This window comes from Mustela nigripes, chromosome 4, assembly GCF_022355385.1.
Source record: "Mustela nigripes isolate SB6536 chromosome 4, MUSNIG.SB6536, whole genome shotgun sequence".
NCBI classification, from domain to species: Eukaryota; Metazoa; Chordata; class Mammalia; order Carnivora; family Mustelidae; genus Mustela; species Mustela nigripes.
In genome coordinates this window covers 61938755-61956992 of record NC_081560.1, presented here as the reverse complement: position 1 = coordinate 61956992, position 18238 = coordinate 61938755, and the positions used below count along the sequence as shown (strand labels likewise).

At 35.4% G+C, this 18238-nt stretch overlaps 1 long non-coding RNA gene across 1 annotated transcript in view; it reads right to left on the bottom strand.

Moving 5' to 3' along the window:
- LOC132015911 (uncharacterized) overlaps nucleotides 1-18238 on the bottom strand; it is a 47676-nt gene that overhangs the window by 11059 nt on the left and 18379 nt on the right. The window contains exon 3 of the long non-coding RNA XR_009403818.1: nucleotides 3777-3956. This is a non-coding gene — a long non-coding RNA (uncharacterized LOC132015911). The remainder of the gene's footprint in view (nucleotides 1-3776; nucleotides 3957-18238) is intronic.

The window sequence follows — 18238 nt, the reverse complement described above, 5'->3', positions numbered from 1 at the left end:
TATCAAAATACCCTCCCCATACATATTGTTATAGTCATTTTAACACAGACACAAAATTTGATATTCCTCCCTCCAGAGAATTGAGTTCAATTCTCCTACTTTTTTGTATGGGCTGGATTTAATGACTCAGTTGGAAACATAGGAAAATAATATATAAGAAAAGAAAACTGTGACTTCACAGTGGAGAAAGCTGGTAGATACAATCTCAAACAAGTAATAAGATTGAGTTTACATTGTGCGTATTGGTATCATGTACCTTTGGTTGGATGCAGTGAGAAGGGCATTTCATCTGTGTGGTATTCTTCCCCAAGACACAGAATCTCAGTGTAATCATGAGAAAACGTCAGATGTGCTCAAATTGGGGAATGTGCTACAAAATATCTTACTAGTAATCCTCAAAACTTTCAAGGTCTTAAAAAATAATATGAGAAAATGCCATAGCTGGTGGAAACTAAGAAATGTGCCTCTTTTGAATGACCTTAAATTATTGGGACCATTCAAACATGTTTTCTGCAAGGGACTCAGAGTGTATATCAGACATTCATGGACGTCTTACTGCTTATGACCGTGGAACAATTTATTTAACAGCTGAAGTGTACAGACATGGGACTGTATCTTTATCATAGTACAGGATTATAAAGGTATCAGGTTATAATGTGAGTCTGAGTTGAACACAGCATGCTAAAGCTAATGTATATTAATACATAAAACAACATAAATATGACTATTTCTTTTTCTTTTTATTATTTTTATTTTTTTAAAGATTTTATTTATTTATTTGACAGAGACACAGCAAGAGAGGGAACACAAGCAGGGAGAGTAGGAGAGGGAGAAGCAGCTCCCCACTGAACAGGGAGCCCAATGTGGGGCTCAATCCCAGGACCCCATGACCATGACCTGAGCTGAAGGCAGACGCCCAATGACTGAGCCACCTAGTTGCCCCATGACTATTCCTTTTTAAACAGGAGATAAATTGTGAGTATTAAATGAGTAAAAAAGAAACACTGAACTGAGTTCCACCATGAAAAAGAGATAGCTATAAGGATTGGAACTTTGTTGTTTTGCTTTGCTTTTTAAAAAAATTTTTTTTAAGTAATCTTTCCATCTAACATGGGGCTCAAACTTACAACCCCCAAGATCAATAGTCTCATGTTCTATTGACTGAGTCAGCCAGGCACACCTGGAAGTTTGTTTCTAATTTTTCTGGTTTTTTAAAATATATATAGATCTATTATAAGGAAATAAAAGACAAAGTGTGGATAAAATGTTTTATAATAATCTACTCATACGACAATTCTTGACAAAGTGATGATGTGTCTCAATGCTAAAAATACTGTGGAGTTAAAAAATAAACTCTTGAAATATACATGTGTTTCATTACAATTGTATATACTAGTAAAATAATTTTTCCCAACAGCAGAATATGAGGTGGTGTCTCTCTCCTTTCTGTTCTGCCTTAAAGAGAAAGTAGCCCGAATGTTACCAAAACATATTCAATTTTTTGTTAATCATTTCTTATTGAATTTGAATCATATGAAAACAAAGGATGTCTTATGCCCTGGACAAAGTTTTTAACAGTGAATTGTGCATTCACACTGTAACAGATGAAAGAAGTATCCGGGTACTAGGGCAAATTATGTTTCTTTTAGGAAATTTACCCTAAAGCCCCTACTCAAAAGGCTATAATGACTACCTAACAACCTTCACCCCAGTATGCTCCCTTTGTTTACTGACTTGCATGTTTGCTAATGAGTAACATTAACATTCAACAAGAACTTGGCACCAACCTAACTGGATCTCCATGGGTGCTCATGATTTCAGTCAAGCTAATTCCTCCTCTAGCCATACCATGACCTCCTTGACAAGAGGACACTTGAATACAAGATCCCTCCTTTTTATAAGGATATTTAAAAAGTGTTGGCAAAAATATGGGAAAAAGGGAACCACTGTGCACTCTTTGTGGGAATATAAGTTGGTACAGCCACTATGGAAAACATATAGGGGTTCCTCAAAAAATTAAAAATAGAATTACCATATGACAAGTCCATTTCTGGGCATTTATAGAAAAAAACATATTAATTCAAAAACATAAAGCATCCCCATGTTCACTGCAGCATTATTTACAATAGCCAAGATACATAAACAACTTAAGTGTCCATTGACAAATAATGGATAAAGAAAATGTGATATATTTATACAAGGTAATATTATTCATCCATAAAAATGAATGGAATCTTTCCATGTACAACAACATGGATGGACCTTGACAGTAATATGCTAAATGAAATAATTCAGAAAGAGACAAATACCATATGATCTCACTTACATGTGGAATCTAAAAGAAAGAAAGAAAGAAAGAAAGAAAGAAAGAAAGAAAGAAAAGCTCATAAATACAGAAATAGATTAGTGGTTTGATTGCCAAGCTGGTGGGTCAGAGATGGATGAAATAGGTAAAAGGAGTCAAAAGGTACAAAATTCCAGTTACAAAATAAGTAAGTTATGGGGATATAATGTATAACATAGTGACTATAGATAATAATACTTACTGCGTATTTCAAAGTTACTAAGAGTAAATCTTAAAAAGTTCTTACTCCAAGAAAAATAAATTCATTAGCAACATATGGAAACAGATGTTAACTAAACTTATTGTGGTTATCATTTTGCAATATGTACAAATATTGAATCACTATGTTGTACACCTGAAAGGAACATAATACTGCATGTCAATTATACCTCAATTTTGAAAAGTTTAAAAAAACGTTAAATAGGGACACCTGGGTAGCTCAGTTGGTTAATTGTCTGACTCTTGATTTTGGCTCTGGTCATAATCTTGGGGTCATGGTATTGAACCCTGCACCAGGCTCCATGCTCAGGATGCAGCCTGCTTAACCTTCTCCCTCTGCTACCCTGCTGCTTGCTCTCTCTCGCTCTTTCTCAGAGAAATAAAATCTTTAAAAAATTAAACATGAGAATATTGTGTAATTTGCCATTTTAAAATATATAAGGTTCACAAACATTTATTCTTCAACTAGAAGTTGAAGTATATTACCTACTATGATTTCATCAATTTATAGACTAATGCAAATTTACTATCAAGTATTTTAAAATTCTGGTTCAGACCAATAAGGAAGCAAATTTTGATGGCACAATAACAGCTTATTTGATTTTTTTGTTATTGTTGCCTCTTAATAAATAATCTTTTAATTTAAAAAAAATCACAATCCCCCTCAAAAATTGCTAGGAAAGGACAGGGATGTGAATCTCATTGTTAACAAAATAACAGAACAGATTAGGGACTGCGAAGAGTAGCCTAGGTCAAACAGAATGCAGGAAAATGTGGAGAAAGGATGCCCCCAGCTGTGTGTCCTTGACACTGCTGATAGAATACACTTCTCCAAATAAGTGTCTCATTTTGGATAAAAAAAACAAAAGTTATTTCTTTACAATAAGGGAAAAAGAATAAGTAAGCAGGGAAGCAGTGAGAGCCTTCAAATACTTCATTTGGTAGAAGGCAAGGGTGAGTGGGAGAAAAAACTGATAACATTATTTTTGAACCCTGCTTCTTTTCCTAAATGTGGGTGACTTAGGTATTCATTTGTGATTATTCACTGATCTTTATATTTGTTAGGTACCTTTTCCTAATGAAATACCTCCATAAAAATAATTGATAAGGAGACTTCAACTTCTATTTATTGACTTCTGCAACCCAAAGAGAGAGAATGAACTTTCTATTCTAGTTACTATAGCTACATAACAAATTACTCAAAACTACTTACTATCTTCAGAGATGTGTACATCAGAAATCCAGACAAAGCATAGCAGAGATGACTGTGTGCGGCTCCACAGTGTTCAGGTCTTCAGTGAGGAGTCTCCAAATCTGGGGCAGGAATAACCTGAAGACATGTTCACTCACATTTCTGGCAGTTGATGCTGGTTCACAACCAATTAGAGGATATCTGAATGGACATAAGAGCTCCACCGGTCAGAGCAACGAAAGACCAAAAAAGAACAAGGAATATGAAAGATACCTATGAAGAAAAATTTAAAGTTTTACTGTGGATATCAATCAATAGAAAAATACATACTACATTTCTGAGTTTAAAAAAATAGTGAAGAATATGGGGGCGCCTGGGTGGCTCAGTGGGTTAAGCTGCTGCCTTGGGCTCGGGTCATGATCTCAGCATCCTGGGATCAAGCCCCCACATCGGGCTCTCTGCTCAGCAGGGGGCCTGCTTCCCCCCCCCCCCCCCCCCCCCCCCCCCCCCCCCCCCCCCCCCCGCCTGCCTCTCTGCTTACTTGTGATCTCTGTCTGTCAAATAAAGTCTTTAAAAAATAGTGAAGAATACAAAGATTTTAATTGTCCCTATGTTAATTTGTAATCTTAAGGTGATGTCAATAAAATAAAAACAGGGCTCTTTTTTTTCTGGTAAAGCAAGCTGATTCAAAGGCAAATTACGTTAACTGTTCCACAAGTTTTGACTGGACTCAAATCACATTTGCCACTTTCACAACTGTCCCAAGCCCCCATCAGCTGTCATTTTGGCTACCGAAATAGCCTACCTTGACTGCTTTCCATTCTGGCCCTCCTCTCCCTCATTCCCCCGCCCCCCACCCATTAATCAAGTCTCTAGAACAGTGTTCCTTTGATAATATCGGTCAAATCCCAACTTTCATTCACCTGTTCCAAAGGCTTTCTCATGCACTTAGAATGTGATCCAAAATTCTTAACATGGTCTGCAAGGCATTCTAGTACCTGGATCTTTCTCTGACCACATTTCCTACCAGCGCCCTACTTATTAACTCCTCCATTTTTTCGGCTTTTCCACTTTTCTCCAGTCACATTCCACAAACAAGCATTTCAAGCTCCAGCCTATCAGCCTTTACACTCCGTGTTCTATCTGCCAGACATACTCTGTGGAATCACCTTCACTCCTCCTCAGAGACACTGTCATTGAAACTCCTATAAAAACCTGGGTGTATATACTGTTTTGGTTTCCTCCTCTCATAGACTGATCTGTTTGGGGGCTGTTATTTTTCTCTACTAGGAGGTGCATTTCCACAAAAATAGAAACTCCTGACCACTTAAAATCTGGACAATAAAATCTTAAAATCTGTTCAATAAATATTGAAATGAATAAGTAGAGTCAGAATCATGCTGAAAATTAGCATATCACAAGAACAACAATGTAACCCTAAGCCAGCATGACACAGGTAAAGAGCTCAATCAATGAAACATACTCTAAGGACCAGAAGCTGATCAAATACAATGCCATTTAGTATAAAAAAGAAAAAAAATTCAAATGAGAACAAAGGTTATTTTGTAATTATTGGCATTTCAATAAAATGAATATCCATTTGGAATAAGAAAATAAAATTAAGCGGAAGTCTTACCTTATAACTTAAACTCCAGATGAATTAAGTATTATTAATTACTTAATATATTAATTTTATTTTTTATTAATTAAATTATTATATATTATATAATTATATAATATATATTATATAATTATACATAATTATATATAATATATTATATATAATATATTAGATATATATCTATATATAGATATATAATATAATATATATTAAATTATTATTAATTAAATTACATATTAATTTTATTTTTAAATATTTATTAATATAAAAAGGACACCCAGAAATACTAAAAAAATTCTACCCATGGTAGAATTTAAAAAATCATCTGAAAAATGGGATGAGTTTTATAACTATGGCATGAAGCCCAGAAACCATTTTTAAATGTTGAAGACTTTGACTACAAAAAAAATTTTAAATATTTTAATTTTAAAAATCACTTTTAAAAAAGCAAAGGAGGGGGAAAAAATTGCAACTGGTATCACACAAAAATTTCAAATTTTCTCAAAACAGGATCACTTCCTATAAATAAGGAAATGACAAAAAAAAGTAGAAAAATTAGAAAAATTGTGAATAGATATCGTTCCAATTTTAGTATATGTGCTGCCGATGCGAGCACAAAATTGTGAATAGATATCATATTGATTTAAAGAATTCTTAAATAGGGACGCCAGGGTGGCTCAGTCCATTAAGCGTCTGCCTTCAGCTCAGGCTGTATCCCAGGGTCGGGGGACTAAGCACTGCATGGAGGCTAGCATCAAGCAGCCTCCCTCCACCCCTGCTTCTCCCTCAGCCCTCCACACCTGCTCCCCTCCACCCCAGCTTGTATGCACGCTCTCTCTCTCTCTCAAATGAGTAAATAAAAATCTTTTTTAAAAAATGATTCTTAAATACATGAAAATACGCTCAATAGCATTCAAAGAATACAATTCAGCTGACAATGACACTTTATTACTTACCTTTATCAATGGAAAGCATTAAAAAAAAAAAAAAAGATGCCACACTGACTGAAAGGGCAGGTATAAGATATCAGACAAACTCATACACTGCTATTAGAAGCCTAAATTGTAATGGCTTCCATGAAGAATGTTTATCAGTTATCTACTGCTGCTTAACAAATTGCCCTAAAACCCAGAGGTTTAGAACAACAATAAACATTTATTTTGTCTGACAACTTCTCTGGGAGCAGTTTAGACTGGGAAGTTCTGGCGCAGGGTCCCTTGTGAGGCGGCAGCCAGTATGTTAGTCAGGGCTGCAGTCATTTCAAGGATGGATTAGGTAGGGCTGGGTGATCTACTCCTACAGGGATTCGCACAGCTGGCCAGCAAGTTGGTGCTGGTTGTTGGTGGGAATCCTCAGATCCTCCATATGCAAGCCCCTCCCTGGGACACCTGAGGGTTCTCATGACATGGCAACTAGAGTCCCCTAGAGCCAGAGATTTAAATAAAAAAAAAAGGTAGGGCGGTAACTGCTATGTCTTCTATGCCTCAGCCTCTGTAGTCACATATCATTTCCCTAATATCCTATTGGTCACATGAGTCAGCACTGTTCACTGTGGGAGGGGGCTACAGAGGAGCATCTATTTCTGAGAAAAAGATCACTGGGGATCATTTTGGAGACTGGCTGCCACAGGAAACAAGTTGAAAAATACTCTTCAAAATGCAAATTTCAAATCAATTCTGAAACCAAAGTCCCGCTTCTAGTTATCCTTCAGATATGCACTCTGATGTACAAAAGGATATATTCATCTCAGCACGCTTTAGCAGTCACAGAAAAGTGAAATAACCTAAATGTTTATCAAGAGGAATCTTATTAAATAAATTATAATGCATCCATACAAGGTGATATACATGTATCTTAAAGGAATTGTAGGCCATGGATAGGATCCACAAAAAGGAAGGGGGGGAAAAAGTGGTGATTGGGATGACCAGAGAGGGAAATTTATTTTTCAATGAGTCCTCTTTTTTATCTTTAGTATTTTATAACCAAGGACAAGAAATATCTACTTTGAAAAAGTCGGGGGGGGGGGAATACATAACTGTTACAATTTCTATAAAACTAATTCCCCAAACAAATGTGAGTTGGGCTCTGCCAAGCCTTCATGGATTTTTATTTTGTCTTTTTGTGATATATTAATCAATTTGCTACCACCATCATCTTTGTTTGGACTTTCAACCCAGTTCTTCTTTGGGATTTCAACTTGAGTGTACTGATTACCTGGCTTATATTGTATCCCCCAACACTCATAAGCACAATATTAAACACAGAGAAAGTAGTCAGTACATATCTGCTTAAATCAGGGTTTCACTAACATTTTAGGCCAGATAATTCTTTGTTAGAAGGGGCTGCGTTGTACACTGTAGGATGTTTTAGCAGCATCGCTGGCCTCCATCTACCAGATGCCAGCAGCACCCTCTAAATTATGACCAAAATGTCTCTGAACATTGCCAAATGGTCCCTGAAAGGAAAGAATCATCCCCAGTTGAGAGCCATTTGGTTTAAATAATGACATATCCAATCTTGAGGTGTAGTTACAGAATTTAAAAACAGATTTTAAAGCAATATTTAGTATATATATTTCTACTACAATATAAAAATTTGATATAAAAGAAATATAATACCTTATATAATATACACTAAACAAAGACTAATTTTTTTAAGTTTTTTTTTTAAGATTTTATTTATTTATTTGACAGAGAGAGATCACAAGTAGGCATAGAGACAGGCAGACAGAGAGGGGGGAAGTAGGCTCCCCGCTGATCAGAAGCTGATGCGGGCCTTGATCCTAGGACCCTGAGATCATGACCTGAGCCAAAGGCAGAGGCTTAACCCACTGAGCCATCCAGGTGCCCCAAAGACTAATATTTAATACTTTTGTCAATATTCATTTATTATTCTTAATTATTCCTTATGTTATATCGAGAATTGACCTTGCATAGGAAAGTAAAGAATTCAGAACTCCTCATTTAGTGAAGCAGTATGATTTGCAAAGTGATGAATGATGGCCTATAATGTGAAACACATCATTTTCCTTTCCCTTTCTTCTAGATGACTAAATGATAGAAAAAATTGATTATCAGTATACCAAGGGTATGATTTGGAGTAAATATTCCATTCTTTGATACAGATCACTTCATCAAATAGGGATTAAACTATATAAAGATTAATTATTCTAACCAAAGACTTAGTTCTGGATGATTTCTTTTAATTGATAACCAATGGTTTACAAACTAGAAATTATCATCTGTGAAATTGGATAAAGAGCCTCACAGTGAGAATGACAGACAGAGTAACACTGAGGATATCTAAGATAAATCGTTGTCATCTTACAAACAGCATTATTGGGGATAAAAGGCCTCCATAATACATGAGTAAAGGAATTGCCAAATCTTTTCCTATCTTTAAGATTATCATTTTGTCACTGAAAGTATCTGTGGCATTAAGAACATTTCCCATCTCTTCTACTCAACTTATTTTCCACCTTTTGTGTTGATTCTACCAAAAGGAGAAAAAAGAAAAGAAGAAAGGGGTGCCTGGGTGGTTCAGTTGCTTAAGCCCAACTTAGAAAAAGGAAGGGCGCCTGGGTGGCTCACTTGGTTGAGCAACTGCCTTCAGTTCAGGTCATGATCCTGGGGGGGGTCCCTGCTGTGCAGGGAGTCTGCTTCTCCCTCTGACCCTCCCCCTTCTCATACTATCTCTCTCTCTCCCTCTCTCAAATAAATAAATAAAATCTTAAAAAAAAAAAAAAAGGAAGAAGGGAAGGGACAGGAGAAAGGGAGCAAAAGAATGGAAGGAGATTTTTCTGTGATAGGATAAAATTGTTACAAATCTCTAGTCTGCAAGATAAAATTAAACTAGTGGCTTAATTTTGTATTTTCTTTTCCTTTAATTCCATGAAAACTTAGCCAACATCTATAAAGACCATTTTTGGAAAATACTTAAGAAATTTAGTTCTCTAAAGCTTTTATTTCCATACCGTAGTTTTAAATCTAAAGGTATTTTCAGCTTTTCAAATTTTTTTCTCAAAATAATATGACTAGAGCACAAAATATGAACAACAGGTACTGTTTTTAATTCTGACTCCATCTTATTTATACCATCACTGAATAACAGTCCTTCTAGTTAAAACAAAATATAAGCAAAGATTAAGATTTCTGGTCATTTGTTATTTTATATGAACACAGAAAATAATTACAGCATATGTTTATATATTATTTATTTATTTAAAAGGCTATCAATTTTGCATCTTGACTGTTCATAGAGCAAGAAAAAGGCACTATAGAATCATCCTGTCAATGTAGGCCATTTGTATAGTAACTAGAAATTTACACAGAATCCACAATTCGGTAGTATGAAAGGTCATTTATCAAGCTTTAAAGACAAAATAATTAATCAGGAAGGAATATGCTTCGTGTGCTTTCAGGTAGAAATATCACATCTTCTTTGCAAGATGAATAGTATTTCACAGTAAATAATAATGTCTAAAACATGATTAACCTCAGAAAAATTGATCTTAGAACCTTGACAGAATATAATGTTTATATTGATGAAGCTAAGTCTGAAGTTTATCTAGTAATTTCCATTCATTGTTTTAAGAAAAAAACTGACATAGAAGATTATTCATTGGCTCTTCAAAGACAAATACTCTCAGTATGATAAACATTCATCCATTTTCTGTTATAATTTCTAATAATTTGAGCTAAATGAAATAAATTAATAAAATAGAAATTGCAATTTCGCAGAGTTCCACCTAAATGTATAAGCAAGAAAACTAAGGAATTGAAGAGAAAGAAATAAAATGTAAAGAAGAAAGCTTGTTTAGTAAAGTCAGACAATACTCTAATTGTGTCATAATCAAATTATTCTAAAAACAACTGAGGAAAATCACAAAAAATTTAGCACCCAAATGGCTCTTACACTTTGAAAAATTTACATAAAACATTATGAAGTTTAAACAACCAATGCACATATGACATGTAAATTTTATACTTTGACTTTGTGTTATAATCAGGTGTCTAATGGACAAGAGATTAATAAAACATTCTACTCAACACTGAATAGTTAAGCATAATGAGTGGATAATTCTGATTATAATTTATAGAAATTAACAATGCATTTGCAAGAAAAGAGATACTTTATTTTTCTCTAAGAGTTGACAATGGCAGGGCTTTCTCACCCTTTTTGGACTTAAATTGTAAAATCATTTTGTAGGGACTGCAGATGGTCTATGAAACCTTACACCTGAAACTGCTCTAAGTGAAAACCCAAGGAGCAATTCGGCATAAGTTATTAACAATGTGAATGTTTATCATATATTCTAAGGAATGAATCAACTACATAACTGATGGAGTTTGAGGGTCAACTATTTATAGTAATTTAGAATATTGATACTGATCTGAGAACAAAAATGATAAAAACACTATTGATCTCAGCTTCAGTTTGGTAACATAAAATAGGTAGAATGTCAAAACCAAGTGAAATGTAATGAGGCAATTTGGCAAATATTGTTTAGATTAAGATATTTATAGCTCAGAACTAAAATATTCAAAGCCCTTGGTATAGGGTATAAGACGTTATTGCTAATAAGCCTTACATAGAGTCACATTAATCCTCAAATAGGACTGGCTGTGGTATGAGCCAGTCCTACTGCTGAATAGATTATCCTTTCTTTGACCCCTTAATTTGTTCAGAGTGTTACTGTGTTTTATCAGTGCTCACCACTTTGGAGGATCAAATGTATTTTATTAAAGGAACTTGATCATAATTTTTTTATGGGTCAAGGAGGAAGAAACAAACAGCTCCCCTTCTAGCATGCACACTACAGCAAAATAAAAAATACTACATGGCAGAGAACATTAGATCGCTGGTACAGATTTTAAAACATGAATGCAAAGTCTCTCCAGTATCCAGTATTATGACACATGTAGTTTGCTCGTTTTATGAATTTGACTTCCTCAAAAAATAATGTCGCATAGTAGAAAAACTGTTATCCAGTATTCTGACTGGTACAGACCCTATGTGAATTAACTAAGAAATTTTAAAAAACAAAAGAGAAAAAGCATCTTTCTACATTGTTTCTGGTAGACAGATATGACTGAAGAATGTGAGGGTGTTGGCTAAGCCCATGGTTTTCTTCTCTCATCACTACACATTCTCTTCCCCTTGTCCACACAGATGTAGCCCTCGCCAATCTGTTTCTTCTAGGCACCCTGAATTCTTCCAGGCTACATGTATTTGGTTTATGGGTAGGCATTTTATCTGAGCTTGTCAAATAAGAAATTTCTTTCCTGAAAACTTGGATTTAGACTCAGTGGCAACAGTTAGAGTCTTAATATATATACAAAATACACATATATACATGTATGTGTGTACATGTATGCATGTATGCATATACTTTTTTTTCACTAAAAATCGATCTGTAACTAGTGCTGGATTGTTCATTGGGCATTATAGTCTAAGTGATTTCATCAAGGTCCATGTACTAAACACCATCTACAGTTGAAAAGAACTGTGTTAGTTATGTATTGATGCATAACAAATTACCACAAATTTAGCAGCTTAGCAGTTTCTGTGTGTCAGCAGTTTATGTGTAGCTTAGCTGAGTCTTTTGCTTAGCGTCTCACAAGCCTTCAGTCAACATGTCTTCCAGGCTGGCTGTATTCTCAGCTATGTTCTTGAGCTATAACTCAACTAGTAAAGTATCTACTTCTAAAAAACTCTTCCAGGTTTTTGGCAGAATTTCTGTGCAGTTCTCGATCTTAGGGCCCAGCTTCTTACTGGTTGTTGGAGACAGGCTGCCCTCAGGTCCCAAAGGTCACCTTCAGTTGCCTGCCATGTGTCCCTTATCTGTGTGGAGTTCACAACACGACTTTGCTTATTCAAGGCCAGCAAGAGAATCTCTTCAGGCTGCTAAGATACTTATATACCTTAAACATGGGAGTGACATTCCATCACCCTTGTCATAGCGTATATATCATAAGTAAGTCATAGGTTTATAGGTTCTGCCTATAGTCCAGACGAAGGGATTTGGGGAGCCTAACTCATCAAAGGCCTGCCTAGTGTAGGTTTGCCGTTACAACCTAATGAAAATAGCTTTATTTGATCTCTCTCCTAGGCTCCAGACTACCCTACGTCTCTACTTGATGTTGAATATAGGCATGCCAAAATGAAAGTGTTAAAAAATTTGGTCTTATCCCATATGTAACCCCCAGCCAAACCTGTTTCTTCATTTCAATTGATGATACCACATTTTATACTTTTCTCAGGGCAAAATCATCGGAGTCATTATGATTTACCTCCACAGCCACCTACTATATTCAATCCATCAGTAAATGTAGTTGGCTCAACCTTCAAATCCCAAATATAACCACGTATCATATATCACATGTACTATTCGCTACCCTAGCCATGAAAAGTCTTCCTGTAAGGCTCCCAGCTCTGGTTCCCTATAATTGATTCCTGGCACAGAAAACAGTTATATTTAAAATAAGAATAAGAGAGAGCAAAAGAGGGAAAAACATGAAACGGAAAGATGAGGTAGAAGATAGAGAAGAGCACAAGAAGAAGAGGAATGTGAAGGAGAAGAGAGAAAATTGAGCATGAGGTGTATGTGAGAAAAAGGAGAAAGAAGAAAGGAGAGTTGGGGGCTGAGAAGAAGTCTAGACAACTAGAGAGAGACTTGAGAGAGAACAAGATAAAGACACAATGGAGTTAACCTTCTTTCTTTACTACCATCCACAAATGATCTATCACTAAATTCTATCCATTCAACTTCATCATATACCTGAAATCTGTCCATTTATTATCACCTCCACCACCACTACTCTAATACAAGCTATTATCTCTTGCCTGGACTACTTTGAAAGCTTCCTAACTGGACAACCTACTTCTGTTCTTGCTGAATCCCACAATCCATTTGTCACATAGCAAGCATAGCAATTCTTTTAAAATGTAAACGTGTGCTATCATTTCCCTACCTACTCTCCTATGGCTTCCCATTATACTGAGCAAATAATAACAATTCTTGATGAGCTGAACCCAGGCTAGTTCTCTGACCTTCATTCTGATTATGGTCCCCTTTGCTCATTCTTCTTCAGGTGCATTGGTCAACCCCAGGCAGGAATATGCCTCTTACTCTCCTACATCAGAACCATTGCTATTCCTCTGTGAGATGTTCTTCCTACACGTAGCTGGCTCCCTCCCTTTAATCAGCTTCCTGCTGGAACACCAACCTTTCAGAAAGACCTACATAAAACATCACCCCTTTATCTTCTTTTACTTTTTTTTTTAAGATTTTATTTATTTATTTGACAGCGAGATCACAACTAGGCAGAGAGGCAGGCAGAGTGAGAGGGGAGAAGAAGGCTCACCGCTGAGCAGAGAGCCCGATGTGGGGCTCGACCCCAGGACCTTAAGATCATGACCTGAGCTGAAGGAAGAGGCTTCAATCTACTAAGCCACCCAGGCGCCCCTCTTCTTTTACTTTAATTTATATTTCTCCATTGCACTTACCAGCACTTGACATTTTAGTATATTGATCCATATTGGTTTTTTATCAGTGTTCTCCCACTTCCCCACAGGTATGCCCCCTGAAGACAAGGACTTGTTTTGTTTACTTTTGTATTTCTATTATCTAGAACAGTGACTAACATATAAAAGGTATTCAGTACTATTTAATGAATGAATACAAGGCAACAGTGAATCTAGACTTATTCTTAAACCTCTGCCTGTTCGTTAGCATGAGAAAATATAAGCTAAATGTCCCTACTATCCAACTTAATTTAAACTGAGACTGACTGAATACCTTCAAAAGTCCCTTTAAGGGGCACCTGGGTGGCTCAGTGGGTTAAAGCCTCTGCCTCTGGCTCAGGGTCCTGGGATGGAGTCCCGCATCTGGCTCTGAGCAGAGAGCCCGCTTCCTCCTCTCTCTCTACCTGCCTCTCTGCCTACTTGTGATCTCTGTCTGTCAAATAAATAAATAAAATCTTAAAAAAAAAAAAACTTCATTAAAAAAAAAATTTCCCTTTAAGTTATAGTTGATCATTTGGACAACATAATAGATCTTTTAAATGACTGTCTCTATCTCCCCCTCTCTCTCTAAAATGGTGAGTAGGGACATGGATGACTAGGGAATGAGGCTCCTTGTGGCAATAAGAGACATGTAACTCTTAGGTAATAAATTTATTATGTCTTTTGTCTAGAATATTTTCTTCAATTATCCCCTCTTGTTTGATGTTTGCTTTTCATGCTACCTATATTTGACTTGTTTTTGTTACAGAAAGTATCAAAATTATAAATATTTTTATTTGTATAGAAAATAAGCTATTTTCTTGATATTTTAGAATTTCTGGTCATAAGTGGTTGTATGTTGCATACTCTTTGTCTTAAAATATTCAATAGAAACTTGATATTAATTTCTGATATTAAAAAAGCATGTGCTTGAATTGAATATGATCAAAGACACTGATTCCATAGAAACCGTTCCTTATACTTTTACTTGTGAATGTCTAAACTTGTTTAAGAAAAAGAAAAGGAGTCAGCCTGTATTTTGAAGATTATCAGCTGATGAATAGTACTGTTTGAATTTTCTTAAAAAAATGGATACGATAGTATATTAGATCATAAAACCTGTTTTATAATCAAAAGCATACAGAAAATTCTGTTCTGACCAGCACTGCCTGCCTAAGTAAATGGTTTTATTTCTAATATAATGAAAAGTGTTCTTGAGAAAAAATAATTTATCCTTTGAAGATAAGCTTTCTCCCATATATATTACAAAAACAAACGAACAAACAAATCCACTTTGCTTTAATGAATCAGAGCTGCATGACGTATATTGACTCAGAAACAAGGAATTAGGTTGTTACAGTCTATACCATATTTGCTTAGATGGTGTTTTGAGAACCAACTCAAACCCTATCTTCTCCTTCATAACAGCCAGCAAAGCTATAAAGATAGGGGCTCTACAGCAACTAAATCTTGGCCCAGGAAACAGAATCCCTGCAAGACCCTAAGGGCAATTGGTGCCATTTCCATGTTTTTGCCTTGTTTCCACTACATCTAATAAATGAATTTTTGTACTTTCCTTCTAAGTGGTGCTAACAAGTTCTTAATTCACACAAACAATGTTGTTGACCTAAAAAGAATTAGAATAGACCTTCTATAATTCACTGCTACAAGTTGCCCACAGCAGATAAATACATAAAAGTCATACAGGAACCATGAGAGGTTTTAAAGAGTAGGGGAGGAAAGAAGGTGAGAGAGCAAAATGTGATTCAAGAGATGGAATTCAGAGGACATGCCTTGGTTTCCAAAGCTACAAAACAGTTGTGATAGCTTTTAAGATTTTAGCAAAACAAACAGAAAGACTTTGGCAAAATAAAGAAACTAGCATAATAGCAGAGACTATAAAGATCATTTGTTTAAGACAGCTGGCACTGAAGAACAAAGACCACCTAAAATAATAATTCTATTTTTTGCCAATGTCTAAGATAATGTACTAAAAGTATGTATGAGGGACGCCTGGGTGGCTCAGTTGGTTAAGCAGCTGCCTTCGGCTCAGGTCATGATCCCAGCGTCCTGGGATCGAGTCCCACATCGGGCTCCTTGTTCAGCGGGGAGCCTGCTTCTCCCTCTGACTCTGCCTGCCACTCTGTCTGCCTGTGCTCGCTCTCTCCCTCTCTCTCTCTGATAAATAAATAAAATCTTTAAAATAAAATAAAATAAAATAAAATTATGTATGAGTTCTTCACCTTTTTTCTTATCAATGCCTAAAGTTGTCAGCAAGAACTTCTGAAATGGTGTTTGAAATTGTGTTTATTACTTGACAGTAACTGAATTCCAGAATAAGTCATCACTTCCCACATAATTCTGTTGTGTAAGGCTGAATTTAAAACAAGTTATATTACAAATAGTCTCCCTTAGCATGGATGCACTAAACTTTCTGGTATATAAAAAATTAAAAATAAAGAGTCAGTAACTCTTAAAATAAATATTTTAAGTGACTAATGACCCTAGCATATGATTTTCTACCAAATCTATTCATCATTCATTATCTTATTAAGCAAGCCAGTTCTTTAATAATTTGGAACTTTAATTTTCTTTTAATTCTGGGTTTTTAGCAGATTTACCACAACCTTCAAGTATTCAGTTTGGCAGAGAATTCATTAGGCCAGGTCCCATAAATATCAGTTACATGTACGTATCCACATATCAGACACAAAGATATCTCAGATTCTTGATTTTACAATAGACACCTCCTACGTATACCACAAACAGCCAGGAATTCAGCTCCTATATAGAGTTTTTCCACATTGATCTGAACAGATAATTCCAGATAAATAAGGACTTTAAAAGCAGAGGAAAAAGCCAAAAAAATGTAGAAAAATATATTTCTTTAACATATATTTCACTTGAAATGCATGAATTTAAGAAGTTCTAGCAGTTCTCCAAATGACAATGTTTTCTAATATCAGAAAGAAATTTTATATATAAATTACATATAAATGCATGCATTATATTTCTAAAAATTTAAAGTAGTATTCTTAAATACAACTGTATATATCTTTAGCTTACCAGTTTCTTTTTTTCAGGTTACAAAGAATTCTTTGAGGTATAATTCACCTTCAGATAAAAAATATGGCATACTAGTTGCATACTTAATTATTCTTCAATTTCAGCTTATGTTTTTAATATTGAATAGTAACTCCTAATCTTTTTTTTTAAGGTTTTATTTATTTATTTGACAGACAGAGATCACAAGTAGGCAGAGGTAGGCAGAGAGAGAGGGAAGCAGACTCCCTGCTGAGCTAAGCCCAATGCAGGGCTCAATCCCAGGACTCTGGGATCATGACCTGAGCTGAAGGCAGAGGCTTTAACTCACTGAGCCACCCAGGCACCCCTATAACTCCTAATCTAAGGAGAGAATGAGTTAACTAAGATGTTATACTGATAGGTACATAACTATCTAACATAATTTACATTTTTAGGTTAGGAAACCAAACTCCATTCCACAGTCAAATAGTTATAAAGAAAATCCAAGTTATATAATAATACATGATTAGAAATTATCATGTGAAAACTATCAATGTGCTGACTTGACAACTTTTATGTGGTCTCCTCCAGCTTAATGTACATATAAATCATTTAAAAGAATGTGTCAAAACACATTCTGACTCTGTGGTTTAGAGGTAGTCTGAGATTCTAACAAATTCCGTAATGCTGATGCTTATAGACCATGGAACACGTTAAGTAAGCAAGGGAAGATTTTTGGAAACTCCTTACACACAGTATTTTAAATATTATAAATATTATCCTTTTATAAGCCATGCTAACCTCCTAAATATTAATCTAAATTAGCATGTGTATTAGACACAAGCTGAGGTGACTATCCAACTCACCTGGATGCTTCCAGTGGCTTTAGTACTAGTATCATTTCCAGTTGACTTCCACTTCCATCAATATCAAAGGATATTGATCCAGTTAGAAACATTTGATCCATGAAGGCAGTAAGATTCTTTCTGGATGACTGTTAAAGCTTAGTCACGATAATGGAAGCCCCTCAAAACAAAAATAAATCTCAGGTTCCTGATACTGAGGTCCTTGCAGCTGCCTTTCTGAAGTTTGGTTGATCAATTCAATTTAATTCAAGTTAACTTCAATAGCTACCGAATAAGTCCTTCTCTTAATTTAAGTTAGTCAAAGCTGACATGTGTCTCTTGCAACCCTACAAACCCCAATAACACAATTTATCAGAGTAAGAATCAAAATAATAATTATTATGAACATCCCCTCTACTGAATACCATAAAATAGAAGTGCCAAAGTGCTATTCTATAGAATAGCCACTAGGTGTGCGTGACTATTTA